This window comes from Onychomys torridus, chromosome 3 (assembly GCF_903995425.1).
Source record: "Onychomys torridus chromosome 3, mOncTor1.1, whole genome shotgun sequence".
In the NCBI taxonomy this organism is placed as follows: domain Eukaryota; kingdom Metazoa; phylum Chordata; class Mammalia; order Rodentia; family Cricetidae; genus Onychomys; species Onychomys torridus.
This window is the reverse complement of record NC_050445.1, coordinates 89,581,543-89,603,972: the sequence shown is the minus strand read 5'-3', so window position 1 is coordinate 89,603,972 and position 22,430 is coordinate 89,581,543. Positions and strand designations below refer to the sequence as shown.

At 43.9% G+C, this 22,430-nt stretch overlaps 1 protein-coding gene across 6 annotated transcripts in view; it reads left to right on the top strand.

Moving 5' to 3' along the window:
- The window catches only part of Foxp1 (forkhead box P1), a 607,655-nt gene that overhangs the window by 25,241 nt on the left and 559,984 nt on the right, over window positions 1-22,430 (top strand). The gene's annotated exons all lie outside the window — the stretch shown is intronic.

Sequence of the window (22,430 nt, the reverse complement as noted above, 5' to 3'; positions counted from 1 at the left end):
TTATATTTTATACTAAACCTGTTGGCAGAGGTGACGCTGAGACATCAGAACTTGTTCAGTGAGCTATTATGTGGTTTCCTCCTGTTTTTTTTCCAAGAGGTCGACCACAGACAGTAACTTCAAAGAGATTTTAGTTTAGTTTAGTTTAGTTTTGAGACAGAGTCTCATGTAGCTGCAGCTGGCCTTCAATTCCCTGTGTAGCTCAGGATTCCCTATTGAATCTTTGTCTTCCTGCTTCCTGAATGCTAGGATTACTGGCATGCACCGCCACCACCCCTGAGTTTATGTAGTACTAGGTCCATGTATACTGAGTGAGCACTCTATCCACTGAGCCACATCCCTGATCCCCATAAGATGGTTTTGGTTTCTTTTCTTCTGCATTGTGGGAACCATATTGAAACAATGAAATTGAAAAACAAGAAATCCAGAGACCCTGAAGAAGTCTCACTTATTTCTCAAAATTAATACTTATTTTAAGAAGATGGGGCTCCAGTCTAGTGGTGGAAAGTGTTTATGCTCTACTTTGACATAGGTCTTTTCATTTAGATCAAATGATATTTTCTGAATTAATTTCACTCATGTTGGATTTCAAGATTTCTTAAAGACACACCCAAAAGAGGAAGTGAAGGTTTTTGATGGGCTGGACTCTTAACAGAAGTTTTTCTCTAAACAGTGAAGGATGCCAGACCCATGCTAATATCATTGAGTACTTCAAATAGAAACTCATGAAAGGCGAAGCTAATATAGTTGTTTATTTTTACCCAATTAATTTATGAAACCAGATTAAAGCTCTTATAATTTCATGCTGTTAAAGGTAAAATATCTCATGTTAGCCAGGGAATGGCAGCTCATGCCTTTGATTTCAGCGCTTGGGAAGCAGAGGCAGGCAGATTTCTGTGATTTTGAGGCCAGCTTGGTCTACAAAAATGAGTTCCAGGCCAGCTAGGACAGTTACACAGAGAAACCCTGTCTTGTGGGGTGATGGGAAGAATATCGCATATATGACTGTATATGTTATGGGAAGTTGAACATTGAAGAGCAAGTGATTTGTTTTTGCGGTGAAGAAATAAATTTGAAATTCTTTGGAGAACATATTGTGGAAAGCCTATTCTTACTAGATTAAGAAACTCGCGGAGTCAAATGTTCCTGGTGGAGGCTCCAGATTTCATGATTCCATCCAGACTCTAAGAGGTCCCTTGAATAGAAACAGTACCTAACAACCAGCATTCCAAATATTTTTATGTTCATAGGCAGCTAAACAGAAAGATTTTTATGTTCAGACTACTGTTGAATAATCACAGACACTTGCCTATTAGATTTTAGACATGTCTCAGACTGAGAGACTGTTTTGTAAAGCAGTCTACGTTTTCTGTGATGGTTCTGAACTTAAAAGGTGAGTACTCCAGAGGAGGGGGAGCTCAATGCCTAAAGCACTAGCTACACAATGGTAGGACAGGCGTTTGGATCTTTAGCATCCATGGTTAAGGTCAAGTGGGTGTTGCAGCTTGCCTGTTATCCCAGAGCATGGGATGTAGACACAGGAAGCCCTCAGAACATGCTGGCTGACTGGAGTAACAAAAATGTTGAACTCTACGTTGAGTGTTAGACCATGCCTCAATATAGAAGTTGGAAAGAGCTGATAACTGGACACCTGATAACCTCCACACACATTCACGCACATGTAACTCTCATTATACACACATGGGAAGAAAAAATGATGATTTATTTTGGTTGCAGTGTGTTCACGATTATTGGAAAAATTTAATAATTCAAGTAATAGGACACATGGAAGCATGTACAGCTTCTGCTGGTGCTGTTAGCAGATTATAATCAGCAGGAAAGAAAGAATAAAAAACAGGGCAGTCTTACAGTGATTTCTCCAGCAAAGACAAAGGAGCTAGTTAATGATGAACCCTGAAAAAGTTGAACACATTTTATCTTTCTGTCCTGTGACTGTCCTTGGAAGCTTCTTACAAGTAGGGATAATCTTTGCCTGGTGCTTCTATTTCCAGTTCAGTGATTAAAATTTGGTGCAGAAGTACAGTGAAATTAATAAGGTTTGCGATTTTACAACATCTAAATTTGGCCGTCATCACAATAAATGCTGACACATTCATTTGTGTAATGAATTTTGCATTGCTTAGAATGGAGTTAACCATGACCTGCGACACACTGGGCGCCAGTACCTAAGAAATTCAATACAAAGGAAGAAAACTGAGACCCGACATTGAGAGAGCTCACTCCACCCAGCAGATACTCCAGCAGACTTGACAGAGCCTCTTTTCTCGATTACTATTATGGGCCAGAGATAATGGCGTTTGAAGGTGTTAGAAGCCCGTATTGCTAACCACAAAACAGAACCTTCAGGAATACTTCAGGCTGTGCGATAAAAATAATAACAACAATACGGCTCATATTTACCCTGATATCCTTCTGAAAAATCCCCCAGTTAGGGGGACAGTTAAGGCCAAGAGACTGAAATACCAGAGCAGCTGCCAGGGGGGACGCTGCCCCTGCTGTTAGAATGGTTTGCAAAGAAGCAAAAGAAGGATGGTAAACTGTCTGATAACTGGTAATAGGAAGCACATGGCTAGCAGGACCACTCAGATGCTTCCCATTCTTGTGACTGTCAGTATTTTCATCCATTTGTCTCGCATTTCTTTGCTGGTCCCACACGGTTTTAGTGATGGTGGTTTCTCAAAACTGCTGGAAATTTTTGTTTTCCTCTTCCTTGAAATTTGAAATAGCTAATGATGTCCGAAGAATTGCTGTGTTTTCTGTGTTGCCTCTCTCTGAAAACAGTTGACACTTTCATTCTGATATTCCTTGCGTTCCTTGTGTCCCTCACAAGCATTTCAGGACGGTGTGTCCACAGCTGGAACAGTTTGTTGTCTCTTAGTAAGCTGTTAGTATAATAACAACTCTGTTGTTTTGTGTCTGTTATATATGGTGAATTCTTCTTAGGACTTGTTACTGCAGTTAAACAAAAGGAGGTTTGACTTCTCACAGATTGGAGTCTCTGTATTTATTTTTCTTGTCTTGTTGCATTGTTTCTGTGTCATGGAATAGTGTTGAGTAGATTTGTTCTCATGTTGTTAGTTCTATTTTGGGCTGAGTTAATTTTATTGAGTGCCATGCTTTATGTATTTCTCTATCCATGTGAGGTCTCTTTTAAGGACAGATATTTAGTAAAGGATAATTTCCATATATGGTAAAGTTACCATTCTTATTTTTTTTTTTTTTCAGAAAGCTGAAGGAAAGGTGCTAAATGCAGACTAAAGGAAACTGTCTAGAGGCTTTTGGTACATTGGAAGAAATTAAATAGTGTGGAATTCCCTATGGGGATTTGCTTTAATAATAGAGTTTCATCCTTTGGATTCTGTCTGCACTCTTTCGGAAGCCAAGTCATAGAGAATAGAGGTGAAGGATTGGGAAGTCTAGTGTCAGCAGTGCCTCTGTGGCCTTGTTCTTCACCAGCACCATGGATACCGAAGTGACTCCTCTCTTTGGATACTTGTCTCTGGAATGATTAAAATTAGAGATTTTTGTTTGTTTGTTTTAGTAGAAATGCAAAATTCCACCTAAACCAAGAAGGTAGAATGTTCCTTATGACAGGAGGGCACACTACACACTACACACACACACACACACACACACACACACACACACACACATATCTTTAGGAAACATGCTTGGGACTTATGGCTTTGATCATTGTCATCTGTCTGTGTAGGCCACTGCCATGGTAGTGTGTGTGTGTGTGTGTGTGTGTGTGTGTGTGTGTGTGTGTGTGTGTGTTAGCCACAGGTCGATGGTGGGTGCATTCTTTAGCCTCTTTCTACCTTATTTTTTGAGGTCTCTCACTGAGCCTGGGTAGACTGGCTAGCCAACAAACCCCAGAGATCCAGAGATCCTTCTGTCTCCGCCTCCAGGCATGTACTCTCTCCATGTCCAGCTTTTTCCAGGTGCTGGGGATCTGAACTTGGGTCCTCGTGCTTCTGTGGCCTGCACCTTGCTGACGGAGCCCTCTCTCCATCTATTGCTTTGTGTTTTGATGCACACGTGAGGTTTTCATTGGAGCAGGGTCACTCCACTCACTATAGTGTAACAGTGCTGTGGACTTGCCCTCATATTTGAATCCCTCCAGGTATCTGGGAAAAAAGATGGCTGGCTACATGTTGTCCTGTGTTCAGAATCAACAAGTAGAAATAGCCTGGAATTTGTGCCATTTTGTTTTATGGCACACTTTACTCTTATAAATGCCTTGACATTTTTGTAAAATGTTTTTGTTGATGGAGTCTTGAGAGGCTCATGCTGCACAAATTGTTTCCTTTGGAAACATTTCTCTTTACTCCTTTGGGGTTGAAGCTGGAACACGTGCGCCAGACTGAACACTCAGGCTACCCACTTCAGGTGATAGTCTCCTCAGAATCTCTCGAGTGCATAAATAGTAGAGAAAACCATTTTCTCAGTGTTGGTTGGTAATATTTTTGAAGTGGGCAGGAGATTTTTTTGTCTCTAGTTACATAATTTGTCTCTTGAGGAAATCTCAACCCTCTAGGATCCAGGAGATGTTATACCTTCATGGTGGCTTCTCCCTGGTTGGTTAGGGCCATGGAGAGTCTGTGCCATTAGAAGTCATCTCAGAGCTGTGGTGTTGCAAACCTGTGACTGGTTGATGCCTCTCTCTCTCTTTCTCTTTCTCTCTCTCTCTCTCTTTTTCACTTTTTAAATCTCAGTTACTTGATGTCCAGGGACTAAAAATAAAAAGGGGCAGTAACTGCAGATGGCTAGAAAGATTTACTTCTTAACCAGGCCCTTGGGAAGATGACCTTGCATCTGAGGTGTTGAGGTGAACCAGTGAATTTGGACCACAAACTACCATTAAAAAAAAAAAAAGAAGTGGGCGTGGCGCACCCCTTTGAGCCCAGCACTCGGCAGGCAGATCTCTGAGTTTGAGGCCAACCTGGTCTACAAACAGAGTTCCAGGATAGCCAGGGCTATGCAGAGAAACCCTGTATCCAAAAAAAAAAACAAAAAAAAAAACAAAAAAAACCCCAAACAACAACAAAACCAGACTTTGTTCACTTCTGGGTTTTTAGATTCAGTCTATTTTCATGTCTTTGTAGTTCTGTGTTTGTTTTTATTTTCCAACAAATTAAGTTTCTTGAGCACTTTTAGTCCATGGTTTTGTTTTTTCCTCCTTACTGGATACCTGTTCATATTTTTGTTTGTTTGTTTGTTTTGTTTTATTTTTCAAGACAGGATTTCTCTGTGTCACAGCTCTAGCTGTCCTGGAACTCACTGTGTAGACCAGGATAGCTTCGAACTCACAGAGCTCTGCCTCCGAAGTGCTGGGATTAAAGTCATGTGCCGTCACGGTCTGCACCTCTTCATTTTGAAAGCGTATCTAACAGTACTTAAAGAGGACAGACACATCTACTGGTCCTGGCTGACTGATCATTCTGTAAACATTAGCTTGGGTAATTTCTTTAATCCTCATTCTGTGATTCTGAGAGATAAATGGAGCTTTATCATCTCAGCATCATTAGCCTTGCTTTTGTGGAGGCCCAAAGAGGAAGAGTTGTTTATTAGTTTAGGCTGATGTGTCTGATAGGTGACTTGGTAGAATTTGAACCCAGGCAGGCTTATTCAAGGGTTTGTGCTCCCAACCCACTTTCCTAGGAATCCTGAACTACTTCCCTGGGAGAAAGGGGCTTAAAGGAACCTAGGCTGTGCAGCTCCTGCATGGTGGGGTGCGCTGTATGCCTGGCCCCAGCCCTGTGGCCGCTCCTGGAGTCATTGTTTCAGGGTTGGAGGTGGGACCCTCCGGCCCACACCCTGGCTCAGGGTTTATTTATGCTTCTTTCTCTGCAGTCTTTTAGACAATGAGTTTGTTTGACTTTGGTAGTTACAGTTTTAAAAATAAAAGTTGACTTTGAAAAACATCTTTTGATATACGCTGAGTCTTGAAGTTTTGAGAGGAAGATGTGAAGTTTACCAGAAAGTCTTTTCTTGGAGCTGTTTCCAGAATTGGAGTAGTCTTTATTGGTTTTCTTTTTTCTTTTTCTTTTCTTTTTTTTCTTTTTTTTTTTTTGTACTTTTCAACGGCTCTCAACAAGTCTGGTTCATATGAAGATTATGAGGTAGAGTCAGAATTGAGAAATGATTTCATTCTCATTATTGTATCTAACATGTCAAATAAAATATTTGAAGTCTTTGTTACTGAAATATGTTTGGTTGGGAATGTAAAAATAAAACGCATATTCACCCGGCACAGAAATGGAGAGATGAGGAGAATACACCAGGGACTGGGGTTCTTGTGGAAAGAAGGCTCTGAAGGATGATTCTGACTTAATGTTCTTGCAGTTACTAGCTACAAGAATTGTGTTATCTCAAATGTAAAGTCAGTACATAAATCTCACTAGTGAAGATTAACCATAAGCATCCAATACATAACCAAACAGAGGAGTCTCAGTTACTCAAAAGTCAAAAATTAACTTCTTTAGTTAATGTATCTTTGAGGTGGCAGATACCTCTAGGAATCTCTGGGGGATTGTTTTCAGGTTGACAGGTGGTCCAGCCTCTTATCGACAATGGCATAGTATTTCATAGACCCTGTACACAATTCACCTCTAGATGGCGTAAGTCTGAGAAGTATGTGAATGCTATGTGCGGGTTTTGGACTGTTTGGTTTAGGGATGGTGACAAAATGTTTCATGCCCACAGTTTAAGTGTTACAGGTTCTTATTTTCATTGTCTATTTTACTTTTTGCATACTTTCCATTTCACTTAGTTCAGTCTGCCAATGTGGAACCAAACGCTTCAGAGAGCCAACGAACTCTGTAGCTAGGGATGGATTTAGCCAGCATTGAATCCCCCACTCTGTCTCCTGATTGTGGGCTTGGATAGGTACACACTCTGCCTCAGTTTCCATACCTGTAAAATGGCACTGTGTACCTCACCAGGTCCTTAATTTCACTAATGAATAAATACAATATACTTAAAAAAACTTTTTCCTTATGTTTGGCAAGTGCTAATTAAGTGTTAGTGATTTTTATTTATTGATTTGTTTAAAGATTTATTTCTATAAATGTGTGTGCTTATGTGTATGTATGTGTACCATATGCATGCAGTGTCCGTGGAGGCCAGAAGAAGGCAGCTTACTGGGAATGAAACTTGGGTCCTCTACAAGAGCAACAAGTGATCTTAACTGCTGAGTCATTTATCCAACCTCAGTTAACTTTACTTTTATTTTATTTTTTGAGCCAGGGCCATTTGTTATTCAGTCTGGGCCCAGACTTACTCTCCAACCAAGGCTGGGCTTGAGTTTTTGATCCTCGAGTCCCCAGCTCCCTAATGTGAGGATTATAGATGTTCACCACTGTGCCCATCCCTGCTTTCATTTTGACATCTGTCTCATCTCTCCAGGGGCAGTAAAGACTGATGCTAGCTAGCTGTTGTGTGTGAAGATTAGAGAGGAAGGAATAAAGAGACTGAATGAGGGGAATGGGAATGTGTGCATGCTGTTTTTTGAACCTAACTTTTGAGATGGTATCAATAGAACATATAACACAATTAAAAGTGACCCCATTGAGCATGTATGGTATCCATATGTCCATAAGTGCTTACATTAAAAGTAGAGGTGGCGACCCACTCTCATTACTAATCAACCTCTTTTCATGGGGCCAAGACCCCTGCCTCATATTTCCATTTCCCCTGATGCTCTTGGTTGAAAATAATGCACAAATCCTCCTCCTCCTTCCCAGTGTATGTCCAAAGACTGGGGCTTCCTGTATTCTGGGACTTCTGTCCCTCCCAAACAGTAACCCAAGTCCCGAAGAGGCCACAGTGAAGGGCCTGCAGATCACCTTCCTCCTCCCATCTCCATACCTTTCCAGTCTGCCCTTTGGCCTTCCATGAAAGTGACCTGGGCCCCTGTCCTGGGCCCAGGGAGTCAGTTAGGATTCAGAAGCCAGTTTCTGACCCGAGAGGAAACCACATCCATTTTCTTGGACTTTGTGTGCATGTGCACACCCACAGTTTGAACCCTGCTGCCAGAAGATCCCATAAGTAGAAGTGATGGTGGCCACTGACTTATAGAGGAGTCCTGAAGCTTTGGGTGTTGGTGGAGTGCCCTAGGATGAATGCTTAAAGGTTACTGCTGATAAGCAGCCCAGCCAGGAGTCTACTTAGGTGTCAGGTAATCATGTCAGAAGGAATTCTACAAGAATTCCTTGTATTTTTTTCCCCCCACACTGACCTCTACTCTGCTTGGGTCCCCAAGAACGACTTTTTGGTTTGGAATGTCACTGAAGAAAGAAAACAACATATGTTGTCTTTGTGTGTGGCTCTCAGCAGCCCCTGCTAGATGACACTAGTTAGTTCCTCAGGACCACTCAGAGCCATGGAAGAATCCGCTGAACTAGATCCACAGGAACAGAAGAGAGTCCTGGAGATATGTGGGAGCCAACCCACCTGGAGCACCCCACTCCACGTCCGGGAAGGCCTGGATGTTTGTCTGCTTGAGAAGCTTGCCTTTTCCCAAGTAAAAGGGCCTTTTCTTTGAGGTTTCCACAAACCTGCTCTCTGATCCAGCTGTTTGACCCTTGACCTGGAAGTAGGGGAGTGCCTTGTCCTATTGTGTGGAAGAGCCAGTCTCCAGGCAGAGGCTGGGTCAGGAGCGGGTGGACAAACACTCGAGCTACCTGGAGGGAGAAGAATATGTCACTTAATCCTAATTGTTTCAGAATCCTGTAATTTTCAGTTTATGTAAATACCACATAGATTGAATTCCCTGGAACCTTTTTGTGTCTGATAAGAGTTTTATTTCCTTAAAGTGACAGCCATGACAGTTGTGTTGGAATTCAGCCCTGAGTATGTATTTCTAGGTTTCACATTTTTTCTGTCTTCATAGTGAAGTTTCCTTTCCGCTCCTCTACCTCCCTTGTCCCCCCCTTCTGCTTTCCCTCTCCCCTCTCCCGCCCCCCCTTTCCTTTGTAATTACCTTTCCCCCCTAGATCCTAGTGATGACAGACCCTTAGATTTTATCTTTTCATGAAATCTGGGAAACCGACTACTTGTGTAGCTGCAATATAACTCTGGGTAGTGGCTCAGGAGGTGTGATAGCGACATCGCTGGAGTGGGCCACAAAGGCACCACAGCTTCCTGGCTTTGGGGTCCCAGAGCCTCTGAGAAGTGAACCTAGAGCATTGGCAGTGTGCTTTCCATGCCCTGGTGTCTGATCAGTCACAGATAGGGCGAGAGACTAGTGCACCCAACCTACAAGGCGTGCTGTTTACTCTGTCATGGAACTGGGAAGTGTCTACAGCAGATAGGCCACAGGCCCAGCTGTCCATCATCACAGCTTTTCAAAGGGGCCCTAGGAGGCGCCTCGTGGAATTTGTAACTTGATCACCAAAGTTGGGCCATTAACGTCCCAGAAAAACAGCCCTTCCGGTTTGTTGGTTACACTTTCTAGACCCAGTGAGCAGTCCTTCATTCTTTACAAGATCAGCCCAGTATATTTGGCTAACACTGACTCCCATCTTGGCTGATAAGCGCCATCACTAATGAGGCCAGAGTTGGAATTCCTGCTTCTTGTGGGCTGCTTGCCTTTACTTTCTTTCCCAGACATTGACTGCTAGTCCTGGCCAGCTGGCTTGTGAAAGTGAAGTGTCAGAAGTTGTTAAGGTGGCTCCTACCCTGGCCCCTCCTGGGGAAACCCATGGCTCCCACCCCACCCACCAAGAGCTGCATTTTCAGCGCCTCCTCCCCTGAAAGACAGCAGGGTGGTGAGGGTTAAGCGGAAATGGCCTGTTGTTTGGACAGTTTCCAGAGACGGGCAGCGTTTAGAGTGACTTAGAAGAAAGAATGATGCAGTTTACTGGTAGAGGAAGTGAGGGTGAACGAGGCAGTGGGGACCAAGATGGAGCTTGGCCCTTTAAACACGGAATGGAGAGACGCTGTAGTTTAAAAACATATTTTCTAGGAACTCAGTATTTTCCAAACTCTCAGTACATACCAAACCTAAGCTTGTAAGGTCTTTAGACTTGTCAGCTCTTGGTTTGTCTGTTACCAGAATGACCTCTATACTAAGTGAATTTTGTCTATGGTCATGTATGGAGGAATTGCATCTTAAATAGTAATCTTTGAGTCATTGAGTCATTGGACACTTTTTGGATTTTAAGTAAGTGTTGAATATTTATCTTCTGAAGATAAATATTTACCTAAGGCAACCCAGTCCTTCAGCATACATACATATATAACGTACATACATTTAAAAACAAAAACCCCTGCTGTGTTTACTCTACAGGCACTTTTTGAAGTAAAATAAGAGTAATTTGGAAAGCCTTTGTGACTCTGACTTGTGCTCCTAGGATCCCTTCACGTTTGTCCTGATAAATGGGCTGTAATGAGCTGCTAGAGGACTGGAGTTCCTGATGAGCTGGTAAATGCCTAGCCTACATCAAGCCCTTGGTTCCCCAGCACTAGAGATGTGGAGGCTGCTGGACCAGAAGTTCTCAGTCATTCTGGCTACATAGTGAGTGTGTGGACAGCCTGGGCTATTATTTGGAAAGCTTTGGGGGATTCTCACTTTGCCTTATTATATATCCTGTCTCAGAGGAAAGAAAATTAGACTAAGAGAAGTTGTGACTTGTCCAGGGTCAGTTAGTTGCTCGGTGACAGAGCATTGCTACAAGCCCATTCTTCTTCTACCTTAGACCAGTGATTTTCCAGGTCATCCAACTGATTTTATGATTATTAAATCTGCCTGCACTTGTGCAGGTCATGGAGGTGCACTCTGTGAGGCAGAGACAGGAGGATCCCGTGAGGCCCCTCTGTGAAACCAATCTGGTCTACATAGAAAAAAGCTGCAGGCTAGCCAGGGCTATGTAGTGAGACTTTGTCTCAAAATGAAACAAAACAAACAAACCCCCAAAACAAAATAGCTATTTTGCTTCCCTTTAACAAATTGATTGTAAGCTTAGAGTCTTGGAAGTATCATTTTCTTATCCTGCCCAGGAACAAATTCAGTGTGTTGCTTTACAGTCTTAGCAATCTTGTGATATCTCTAGATGTAGAATTGACTTTGTCTTTTCTTTGCCTTGTAAGCTATTTAGAGCAAGGTGAGATTACAATCATAAGCTTGACTCTGGGAGGATAAAACCCAGCCTATTATCTCTCTTGACTACTGTTGTTCCCTGGAAATAACCATTACCAGCCTTTCCCTAAACACATGGTAAGTTACAACTGCCGTGTTTTGTCAAATACATAACAATTTGGTTCCCTCTCCTTTATCTTCCTCCCCCATTCCTGATGGAATTCTGCCTGTTTTCATACACGAACAGCAGACTGTGTTATTGTCAGCAAGACCACCCTGCTTAGAAAACGAGTGAGTGGTCTTTAATCTGTTTGGGGCTTTGAAAGATTGTTTAGCTTTTCTTCCCCAAATTTAGACGTCAGAGGGGCTGTAGGCTTAGGTTTGGTAAATGTATATTTTTGCCACTAACAACACTGTAGATGCCCTCGTCTTCCCTTTGTAAAACTTTGATTAAACATACGATCAACAGACTGCGTTTTTCTTGACGGTTTCTCCTTTTGTTCTGAATTTCCTGTTTATTTTTTCCTTTATTTATTTATTTTTATTTTAAATTTCACTGAGATTTGAACCTAAAGTGTTATGCATGCTAGGCAAGCTCCCTCCCACTGAGCTCCATAACCAGGCCTGTTTGTATTTTTAATCTTGAGTCAGAATCTCAATAGTTTGTATTGGTTGGACTCCAGTTTGCCCTGTAGCCCAGGCAGGCCTTGAAACTGTGGTCTTCTGCTTCAGCTTCCAGAGTAGCTGCAATTCCAGGCCTGGACCCCAGAGGCTGGCTAACTGGAAACCAAAGCAAGCAAACAAACAAAAAGCCTCTTTACTTTTCTTTGATATGTGCTCTAGAAAAATCATAGCTGAAAGAAATAATTGAGTCATGCTATATAAAATACAAATTATTGAAAGATAAGTAAAAGACTTCTAAAAAAGTTTATAAAGTTTTTGGGTCATATGTAAATTATTTGTGTAAAAGTTACTATTATTATTATTATTATTATTATTATTATTATTATTATTACTATTATTAAGGCAGGTTCTCATGTATCCCAGGCTGCCCTTGATCTTACTGTGTAGTTGAGGATGACTTTGAACATCTCATCCTATTTTTTTTTACCTCCTGAGTGCTGGGATTACAGGTGTTTATCACTATTCCTACTTCATGTGGTTTTGGGAGGCTAACCCAGGACTTTATGCATGCTAGGTAAATACTACCACCTGAACTACCTACCCAGTTTACATGTACTTTTTTTTTTTTTTTTAAGGTTTTTCAAGACATGGTTTCTCTGTATATCCCTGGCTGTCCTGGAACTTACTCTGTAGACCAGGCTGGCCTCGGACTCAGAGATCCACTTGCCTCTGCCTCCCGAATGCTAGGATTCAAGGCAAAAAGCCCCCCCCCCCCCAGCATAACGTATATTTTTATGTCCTTTTAAAAGATTTATAAAACTGGTTGTTCTGTCTGTTTTAGCATCAATTTTCCTAAAAGGAGTAGAAAAGGAACGTATTATATAGCTACATATATGTGGACACCTACACAGTGGTATAGAGTAAATAAGAGAGTTTCATGTCTTTACAAATACATCCAAAACAGCACCACTTCAAACACTGGGGATTTTAGTGAGCCTCACATCTGCCTTTATGTGGTGGGCTAAGATCGCTGTCACTTTCTTTGTTAGTTGTCTTTGGAAGCAGTTGAACAAACCAAACATGTGGCTATAGCACAGGCTTCTGAGGACACAGCTTAGCAGCGTCCAGATCTCCTAGGGGCCAGCCCAGTTTGTTTAGAGGCAGGAACTGGGAGGGTATCCACTTAGACAAGCCTTTGCTTGACCACATCTCCCTCCACAGCCATCCGAGAGCCACAGCGATGTCACTTAACACATGCACCCTGGGATCTGTACTGCTTAGAGGCTTTACTGAATGCCACAGCTTGGCCCTGTGGCCCAGCCTGGCTGGGTGGCGCACCAGGGCTTGGTGTCAACCAGTTTGGGGGATGACCAGGACACTAGAAGGATGCAGAAACCCCATTCCACCACCAGAGTCGCCACTGTTCACATCCAGAGCCCCATGCCTGTTTCTCCTGATCCTCCCCAACTCCTTTCAAGTGGAAATTTTGCTAGCCCGACTTCAGCAGCATGCCTGGTACAAGCTGGCTGACAGCAGTTTCTGGCAAAAGAAATAACCAAATTATTATTCAGTCATGGGTTTTTAACAGCCGCAAAGCAAGTGGATGTTAACTAAATGATGCAATTTATTCCCTTCCCTCTTATTGCCAGCTTGCCTATTACAGAGCGACTGCCAGTTTTCAAGAAGTGGTACCCAGATGGTATTCGCATGCCGCCCACTTGGTTACAGAGCCGAAGCAGGGAATAACTCGGCAGACACTACAAGCTGTGGGTCAATTGAGGGGGAATGCCTGTTGCTTCACAGTTTTGCATATGTAAATCTGTTAATGTTATGTCAGTATTGTGCGGGCTAAACACAAGCATTGCCTTTCTCTGGGGGCCCAGCTGAACTTGGACCACAGCCCAGTTGTACCGAGGCTCGGAGCGCCAGGCTGCAGTTGGAGGATGCGGCACAGCCTGCCTCCCTCCACTCCTGCCTCTTGCTCTTGAATTACCCGCAGCCCTAGCTGGACGCAGGAAGTGCCTGCCATAGGCGGACTCCATAATAGGACAGGCAGGCCCCGTTTTATGAGCTGGCCATGGAGGGAGGAGGAGTGTGAGTGTGTGTCTATTTTTAGGCCAGCCTTCAAGACAGTTCCTTTGGCCCGGCTGCTCACACTCCCCTCTGTGTGTCTGCCACACTTCTCCTCTCCGTTTCATCAGCTGCAGATGTGGCACACAGCCGTCTACCAAGAGTCATGAACTGTGTCGTCTGCGAGCCTTAACAGCCAACATCTGCTGTAGCAGGCTGTGGGGAGAACCTTTTCGGGAAGGCGGTCGAGTGCCTCAACTTAGCCTCTCTTTCTGGCCTGGGCAGACAATTATTTTACACTAATTGCCTCAAGATAGCAGCCATAAAAGCAAGATTCGAATCACCCCACCCCCACCGCTCTTGTGAAAGTGGCAGTCCACAAGGGTACTCCTTTCTTCTTTTTATTGCGGTTTGTTTCTTGTTCTCGAAAGCTTATTACATTGGGTGCAAACAACAACAAAAAAAATGCCATAAAAAGACAAAAATTGTAATATGCTTAAGAGCTAAAAAGACCAACAGTGTTGGTTTAACCAATGAAAATATTCCTGTAGGTATTGTAAAATTTATGTGCCATATGAAAAACATTAAGGGTGTTGTTTTTTCGCGGAGGAAAATGTTCATTGTTGAGCCATTTTGTAAATTATTTTAATGCAGCATTTCTGCCTCAACCTCATGATTTTGATATAAAGCGCTTTAATGCCTTCTGAGCAGACCCTGGCTGTTCTTAAATTTTATATATTGGAAAGCCTGTGTTTGTATTGGACCTGTTGGTTTCTTTCATACTGGAAAGAAAATCTGTGTTGTGTGGCACAGTGCCATGCGGCAGAAGCAAAGTCTGACCACAGTTCAAGTTTGAGTCTTGAGCCGTCAAACGCTGGGCCGGACTGTATTAATAAATACCCAGGGGTCTGGCTTTGTATCTGTGTGTGTAGTGGTGGTCATGGAGGCTGGAGGACAACCATGGTGTTGTTCCTTAGGTGCTGTCCCTCTCTTCCTGACACAGGGATGCTCACTGGCCTGGAGCTCACCAGGTAGGGTAGGCTGACTGGCCAGCCAACTCGAGATCTGCCAGTCTCCCTCTGCTGTGGTACTGGGATTATATGAATGTCAGGCTTTTTTGTTTTTAAACCTGAATTCTGGGCATAGAACTTCAGTCATCCTGCTTGGTAAGCACTTTAGCAGATGTGCCATCTTCTAACCCATCCCCCTGCCCGCCTACCTTCTCCCCTCCCTTCTTCCCCCTCGCTCCACATGCCCCCACCCCTGCATCTGACTTTAGTAAGAACAGTGCCTCTCTCGGGTGGACTTCCAGGATGGATTGGTTTGTACTCCACCCCATCCATTTTGGAAAGAAGCAACATGCTGTGTGCAGTATCTGGTCTTCCTTCTCCCTTTCTTGCCAAACGCCCTCACAGTAAACTGTGGTGCCTGATACCCTCCAGCCTCTCCGATCCCCTTGGAAGATTTGTTTCTGTGACGTCGTGTCCTGCCCATTGGGCAGCAGTGGCAGTGTGCTTCTCTGCTCAGGTTTCATGTCGCTAGACCTTGTTCAGAAGAGCCAGATGGAAGCATGCACATTGTTTTTATCTTCTGTCCTTCTCACTGTAACCTGATCCCCAGCCGATCTGGACACAGAGCAGCAAATTTACTATGTGAAAGCGAGGGAATGATTTAGAATTTGAACCGGCGAGGGAGAAACGCCTCAAGATGGACTTTATCAAAGCAAAAATCTCTCCTCCTCACTCCCACATCGTTCTCCTTTCTTTTCAGAAGAAATGACTTTCTGATTAGAGGTGCTTCCAAATATGCCCATATATTCTTCTTCTCAGTGAGCCTTGGCTGCAAACAGTCATTGACTGGAAGGTGGAAATATTACATGCAGAGAGTTGATTACTTAGTAATTGAAACTCTAGAAGAACAGATCAGTAGAGTCATATAGGGCTGCAAGGCCTTCCATACATGGGGAGTATATTTGCTATAGCAAGGGACATGTTGCATTTGAGCCTGACTGTACATTTAGGCCCAGCACGACCCTATGTGAGAAACAACGTCGTCTCTGGCCCCATGCTTGGTATGGGTTTTGGGGACAAAATGTTTGCTATCTTTTTGTTACAGATTTCATACTCTTTTGGTTTAAGAAAGAGTTAGGACAGTTGGCTTCTTCCTGGTTTTGATCTGTGCTTGGAATCAAATTTGTAGCTAAATAACATGCTCTTCATTGTATCTAGGTATTGAATATTTGCTACATTATTTACTTATATTTTTATGTACATTGGTATTTTGCCTGCACACGTGTCTGTGTGAGGGTGTAGGGTTCCCTGGAATTGAGTTGCAGACAGTTGTGAGCTACCATGTGGGTGCTGAGAATTGAACCCAGAAGATCTTAACTGCTGAGACATCTCTCCAGCCTCCGAATTTTAAGTGTGTTCTTTGGGTGCTTATTTGCTTATATCTGCATTTGTACAGAGTAGAATTTGCACTTGGAGCCACGTGGACTGGTTCTTGCATTTGTTGCCCTGTGAAAACCTCCAGCTCTCTGTTGTCCATATTCTAGATGATAACTGTAGTTGCTCCTCAATTTAAAGCCAGGCAATGTCCAGGGAATCCCAGCAGGAATTGGACTTACTACAGGGATCCTGAGCAGCCTAGCTTAGCAGCAACACCTACCATGGAGTCTGCATTATGTGTCCTGGTGATCATGTGACTAACTGGGTTCCCAAGCCTAGCTGCTGCTGCCTACCACACAGCTCATGGACCGGGAACCTCCAGCCTAGGAAAAGACCACATTCCAAAATTCCTCATATGCATTCTTCCTGCTAAGGATTGCTTTGACACTGTCATAAAGCCAGCAGCAACCAGAGGGACAGAACCCTATGTACTTGCCTGACGTTGTCACAAGAACCCAATGAGCAGATGCCCATGAGACACTGCCCGTGACTGTTGACTACCTGTTGTTGTCTCTGTGACTGGAGCCATAATCAGAGCCCTGTTTGTCATTTGGTGGCAACTTTTGTTTTTCCTGCTGCAGAGTAGGGGTGGTTCTTTTCCTTGCCTGTCTCCTTCCTCCTCTTCCAGGCTAGACTTTCTGCAGCAAACCCCCTTTTGCTGTGATGTCTTTGTCAAGATGGTACTGCTGCTGAGTCCTTGGGTGTGGCCTTTTCTGCTTATCCATTTGCTCGTTTTCTTGTCTCATGATTTGTTCTTCATTGAACTTGTTTGTTTTTTCTCCTCTTTTATAATGTTTTTTTCTTATAATAATCTGCAATCCACACCATGAAAAACAAGCTCTGTCTTGGAAGCTGTCAAAATCTAGAAGCTTATTTGTTACCTAATGTAGGAAAGATAGGATGAAATATTTTCTGCTGATGTTGAGGGTTACTCATTCTGTAAATGATTTTTGGGCGCCTTCTGTGGGCATGTGGTACAGGATGAGAACAGACATGGTCCCACACCCATAGAAACGCTAGTCTCCTGTGAATCCACCTTGGAATGCAGCTTTGGGTTGGTTTCTGTTTGTCTTCATCCATTGCTTCCTGTACATCCACTCTGCGTTTTTATAATTGCACATTAGAATTTGTACTAATGACAGAGATTTCTAGCAGTGGAGCACTTGTAGTACTGTTAGAAAAGCTTAGGAAAGGAAAACCCTGGGGGCCAGTGAGATGTGCAGTGGGTAAAGACGCCTGCTGCCAAACCCAGTCATCTGAAATTGATTCCCTCGGACCCAGATGGTGGAAGGAGAGACTCAAGTCCCACAAGTTTTCCTGACCCCCGCATTCAGGGCAGTTCCTGTCTGAACCCCAGATGTTGGCAAGTTGATCCCGAAAGCCATATGGAAATGCAGAGAACACAGGGTAGGCACAAACATTTTTCGAAAAAGAACAAAGCTGAAGGAGTAAAATCTTGATTTAAAAGTTTACTATAGCCGGGCGGTGGTGGTGCACGCCTTTAATCCCAGCACTCGGGAGGCAGAGCCAGGTGGATCTCTGTGAGTTCGAGGCCAGCCTGGTCTACAGAGTGAGTTCCAGGACAGTCACCAAAACAACACAGAGAAGCTCTTCCCTCCCCCCCCCCCCCAAAAAAAAAAGAAAAAAAAAGCTTACTATAAAGAAAATATGGCACCACTAGCCAAATGTGGTGGCTCACACTATAATCCCAGTGCTTTGAAGTGGAAGCAGGGGGTGTAAGGCATTCAAGGTCATCAAGGTCATCTACTGGCTCTACTTTGTGTTCTAGATCAGCCTAGGATTACAGGAGACCCTGCTTTTTACATTAAATTGTTAGTTGTTAAGGTGGTACTGGAGTGAACATGGAGCTGCAGATCAGTAGGATAACATTGAGAGGCCAGAGACAAACCCTTAGGATTATGTTTGATGGATTGTCGGCAGATGACTGCAAACAAAACAAACCCAAACAGGACATTCATGCACAGAAGCACGACGCTGAGCTCTCTACCCCTCACAGCTTCCACAGCCAAGACTTCAGGGTGAAAGGTGCAAAGATCAGAGAAGAAACTGAGGATTAAGTCTCCATGACACTCTCTAAAGTGAAAAGGATATTTGCACATCCCGTGTCTCGTAAAGGGTCTGGTATCCAACATATATAAAGAATTTCGACAGGTCACTAGTAAAAAGACAACTCAATTAAATGGCATGAGAAAGCTGTGTGGACATTTGCCTGAAGAGAACACGTAGAAAACAATCACATGATGAGATTCTGGCTATTAGTCATTAGGAAACTGTCTGTTGAAGCCATAGGAAATTGCTGCCTACACAGACTGGGGCTGGCCATTTGTGGAATAAATTCAGACTTGCTAGTAGATTATAAAATTTAGTTTGCTACTTCAAGGGACAGTTGGGGGGTGTTCTTTCAAAGGTTAAAGAAAAAATTAGCATGAGCTGGCAGTTCCATTCCTTAGCATGTACCCAAGGGGGATGAGATCATATGTTTCCACAAAATCTTCATAAAACATTCATGGAGTCATTCATACTAGCCCAAAACAGACTGCCCGAATGCCCACCAACAATGAGCAAGTAAAGTGTGATTTATGAATACAGTGGAATATTATACAACCACAAAAGGAGGAAATACTGATTTCTTATCAACAGATGATGTACATGAATGAAGCCAGATGGTTAACGAGCATGTTATAAAATCCCACTTACATGTCATAAATAATCAGCATGTCCATTGAGCCATAAAGTGGATGAGTGTTTGTGGGGAGCTGGGCGGAGAAGGGACGACAGAGAATGATTGCTGATAGGTACAGAGTTTATTTCTGGGACAGTTGAAGGTGTTCCCAGCATGATGGTGGTGGTTTCACAAGTCTCAGATATGCTATGGAGACCTGTTTCATTGTTTTTTGAGATGGGATTTTAAGTTAAGGGGTACATCTCTGGAACAAGACTTCAGTATTTCCCGAGTTTCGGTGGGAAAGTGAATGCGGCTGTTAGTACTTCCTGCACCCCTGTCGACGGGCAGCTTATAAATACTTGGGACCGTTCGGGTCTTGCATTCTGTCAATTCTGCTGTAATGCAAAAGCATACATCTGTAGGATCTTTGAGTGAGGGGACTTGGTGTTCATGCAAACACCCTGAAATTGGTTTTCAACAGTGTTCCTGTGTCACTGGTGTTCTTACCCTTCCCCTCCTCAGCCATGTTAGAGTGCAGCAGTCTTAGCTCACAGATTAAGCAGCAGAGTGTGAGTTGGGTTTAGGTTAGGATTTTGCCTTGTGGCTGTGAATCTAAACTTTATGAACATTTTCATCAAGCCTCTGGGGAGATTGTTTTCCAGAGGCCTAAAGACAGTCACCCCCATAGTTTCTGAGGGATATTCCTTCATTCTGTTGGGTTTTAGACTACAGTTACACAAATCACCTTCTCTGGTTTTATGCCACATACAACAGGCAGGCTGTGGAGGCCCACATAGCTGAGCCTGCCAGACTTGGCCTCTGTCCCTACTGCTCAGTCACCTTGTTGGAGGATGCTTGTCCTTCTGAACAGCCACGTCCTTTACTTTTTCCCAGTTCTCTTTCCACATTGCTAAGCCAATGTTAGTCCACTGGGTCTGGGGAAATTTAAACCCACCACCTTGCCTCCCTTTCAGACTTTGCCTGTGACTCACTCCTGCTGGGAAGGCGATGTCTCAGTCACCTCTTGACCTGAGATCCCTCTGGAAGGGAGGCCGCCGCACTGGCTGCTGTGTTCTCCGGGTGTCATCTGTCTTCAGTGGCTGTGCACCACTGGAAATCCTCTGCAGTGACTCTCTCTCTCTCTCTCTCTCTCTCTCTCTCTCTCTCTCTCTCTCTCTCTCTCTCTCTTTTGTTAGAGTCTCTTTGTTTCATTTAGTGCCCAGAACTTGCGTAGGAACTTCAGGGAAGTTAAAAGCCATGGCGCCTTCATCTTAGTGTGCTCTCGCTTGCTCAGCTGCAGCGTTGCATCTGCCTGTCCCGTGTCTATCTCTGTCTGTGGATGCACACCATAGCTTCCCTCCATGGCTCAGGTGAGCCCGAGGCAGGGCCAGCTGGGTTGGTAAGTCCCTCTCCTGTCTCTGCATGGATAAGCATTGTTATTGTTGAGTCCAGGTGGGAAGGTGGGACCTTACATGCCAGGTGTCTTGCCCTAGCCCACTCTCTGTTCATGTCATGGACACACCATCCTCAAAAAGGGTTTGCACAGTTAAGAATGGGTTAAGTGGTTCTCTTGAGCCTTCACCATGGAGTAGCAGCTGTGTGATGTGGCTGCTAACACCCAGCTTGTTTTTTTTTTTTTTTTTCTGAAGCTGAGGATCGAACCCAGGGCTTTGTGCTTGCTGAGCAAGCGCTCTACCACTGAGCTAAATCCCCAACCCTTGGCTTGTTTCTTAAATGCTTCTGCAATCCTTACCCTTTGAGTGAGTATTGTCCCTGTAAAGTGATATGTTGTTCTTCCAAGACAAAGTGATACTCTCCACCCCAGTGTCCACAAAGGAAATAATTAAGAGGTGCTTAGCTGATGAATGTAAGCTGATGAATCACAGTATGATTAAAAAGAGTGCCTGTGCCTTTAGAACTGTTAGTTGTGAGTCCTTTACATGTTTGTGATCCTAAAGTACGGCATCTATCCAAAGAAGCCCCTGCCAGTGGCTCCCCAGAGTCTGTTGGTTTTGAGGAAAAGGCACTGATCTGTGGCCGGTGAGAGGAGGCTTAGGTGTATCCATCTGAAGTGCCTTGGCCATAAATGAACTGCTGGAGTCTAGCTACTCTCCTTTTGGCCCTGAAATATTGAAAAACTAGTATATGGTGGGCTTCTTGGGGTATGAGGAGTGGATGGGAGTCTGTTGGGAGTTGTGTCCTGGATCCTGTGTGGAACTGGAATCAGTCGGTGCCTCCGTCTGTCTCTCTTCTTGTATCTTGTCTCGGCTATGCTTTATTCTTCTCTTTCCTTGAGAACTGCCTTGACAATAAGTCTGAAAATGGTCTCTTATGACTGCCCCTGAGGGTTATCTTTGGTCTCTTGAGACTTTGAGGGTAAGGGTACCATCTTGTGTTACTGTTTGTGGACCATGTTCTTGGTTGCAGCTTTGATGTGGGAGGTAGCTAAGGGAGAGGCCGTGTAGAGCAGGACACAGTGTAGATGGTTGTTGAGAGGATGTGATTGGTGTGAGAGTGCAAAAGGTCAGCTCACTCTCTGTACACTGCCTCCCCTGCCTGGTAGGTGCTGGGATGCTGACCCTGGACGTGTGCTCTTCTTCGCTAGTGAAATCCATCTGAAGTCAGCATGGCAGGTGAAAATTGTGCCAAGTTACAGTTTTCTTTGAAAGCCTTGCAGCTCGCCAGTGAGTGAGAAGAGGGCATGTGGGGACAGAGACCCAAGAAGGGAACAGAAGGGAACAGCGGTTTTCAGGTCCATTTGCTCCTGGGTCTTTGATCATAATTTCACTGTTAGGTGTGCTCTGCTCCTCCCATGCACAGAAGCGCCTCAAGTATTCTTGGTGTGTTTGTGTTTATTAAGTTTGATCCTGTGATGTCACCAAGCCTCACTGCTGGTTTCCTGTTCATCAGGGGAGAATGGAAAGGCCTACTACATGTCCTGGGCTGGCTCAGCAGGGCTAACAGTATCTGAGAGAGGCTTAGTCTGTTCATTTAGGGTTGGAGAAGGAGGGAGAGGGAGCTGAAACAAACACAGAGATGGCTAAAAAATTTAAAAGTGACAGTCATGATTTGGTCCTAGCATTTGTAAGATTGGTATCTATTGATATTTTTTATTTTTAAACATCTTTAGAGCAGTGCAAGGATTGAACCCAGGGCTTTGGGCTCTGTGATTGGTAAGCAAGTATTCTACTATTGAGTAACCAAATGTTCTGCCACTGACAACCCTACCAAATGTTCTGCCGCTGAGTGACAACCCCAGCCCCTTGCGTAAAAAGGCAGTTGATAACCTCTCCCACCAGCTCAGCCTGATTCCAGTAGTAGTGCTGAGAACTTCCATTTGTGCACGTGTGTGTGTGTGTGTGTGTGTGTGTGTGTGTGTGTGCGCACATGCATACTCGTGTGTGCACATGTACATGTGGAGGCCAGAGGACATCCTCTGGTATCGTTACACAGGCACTGACCACCTTGTTTGTTGAGACATGGTCTATCTCTGGCCCTG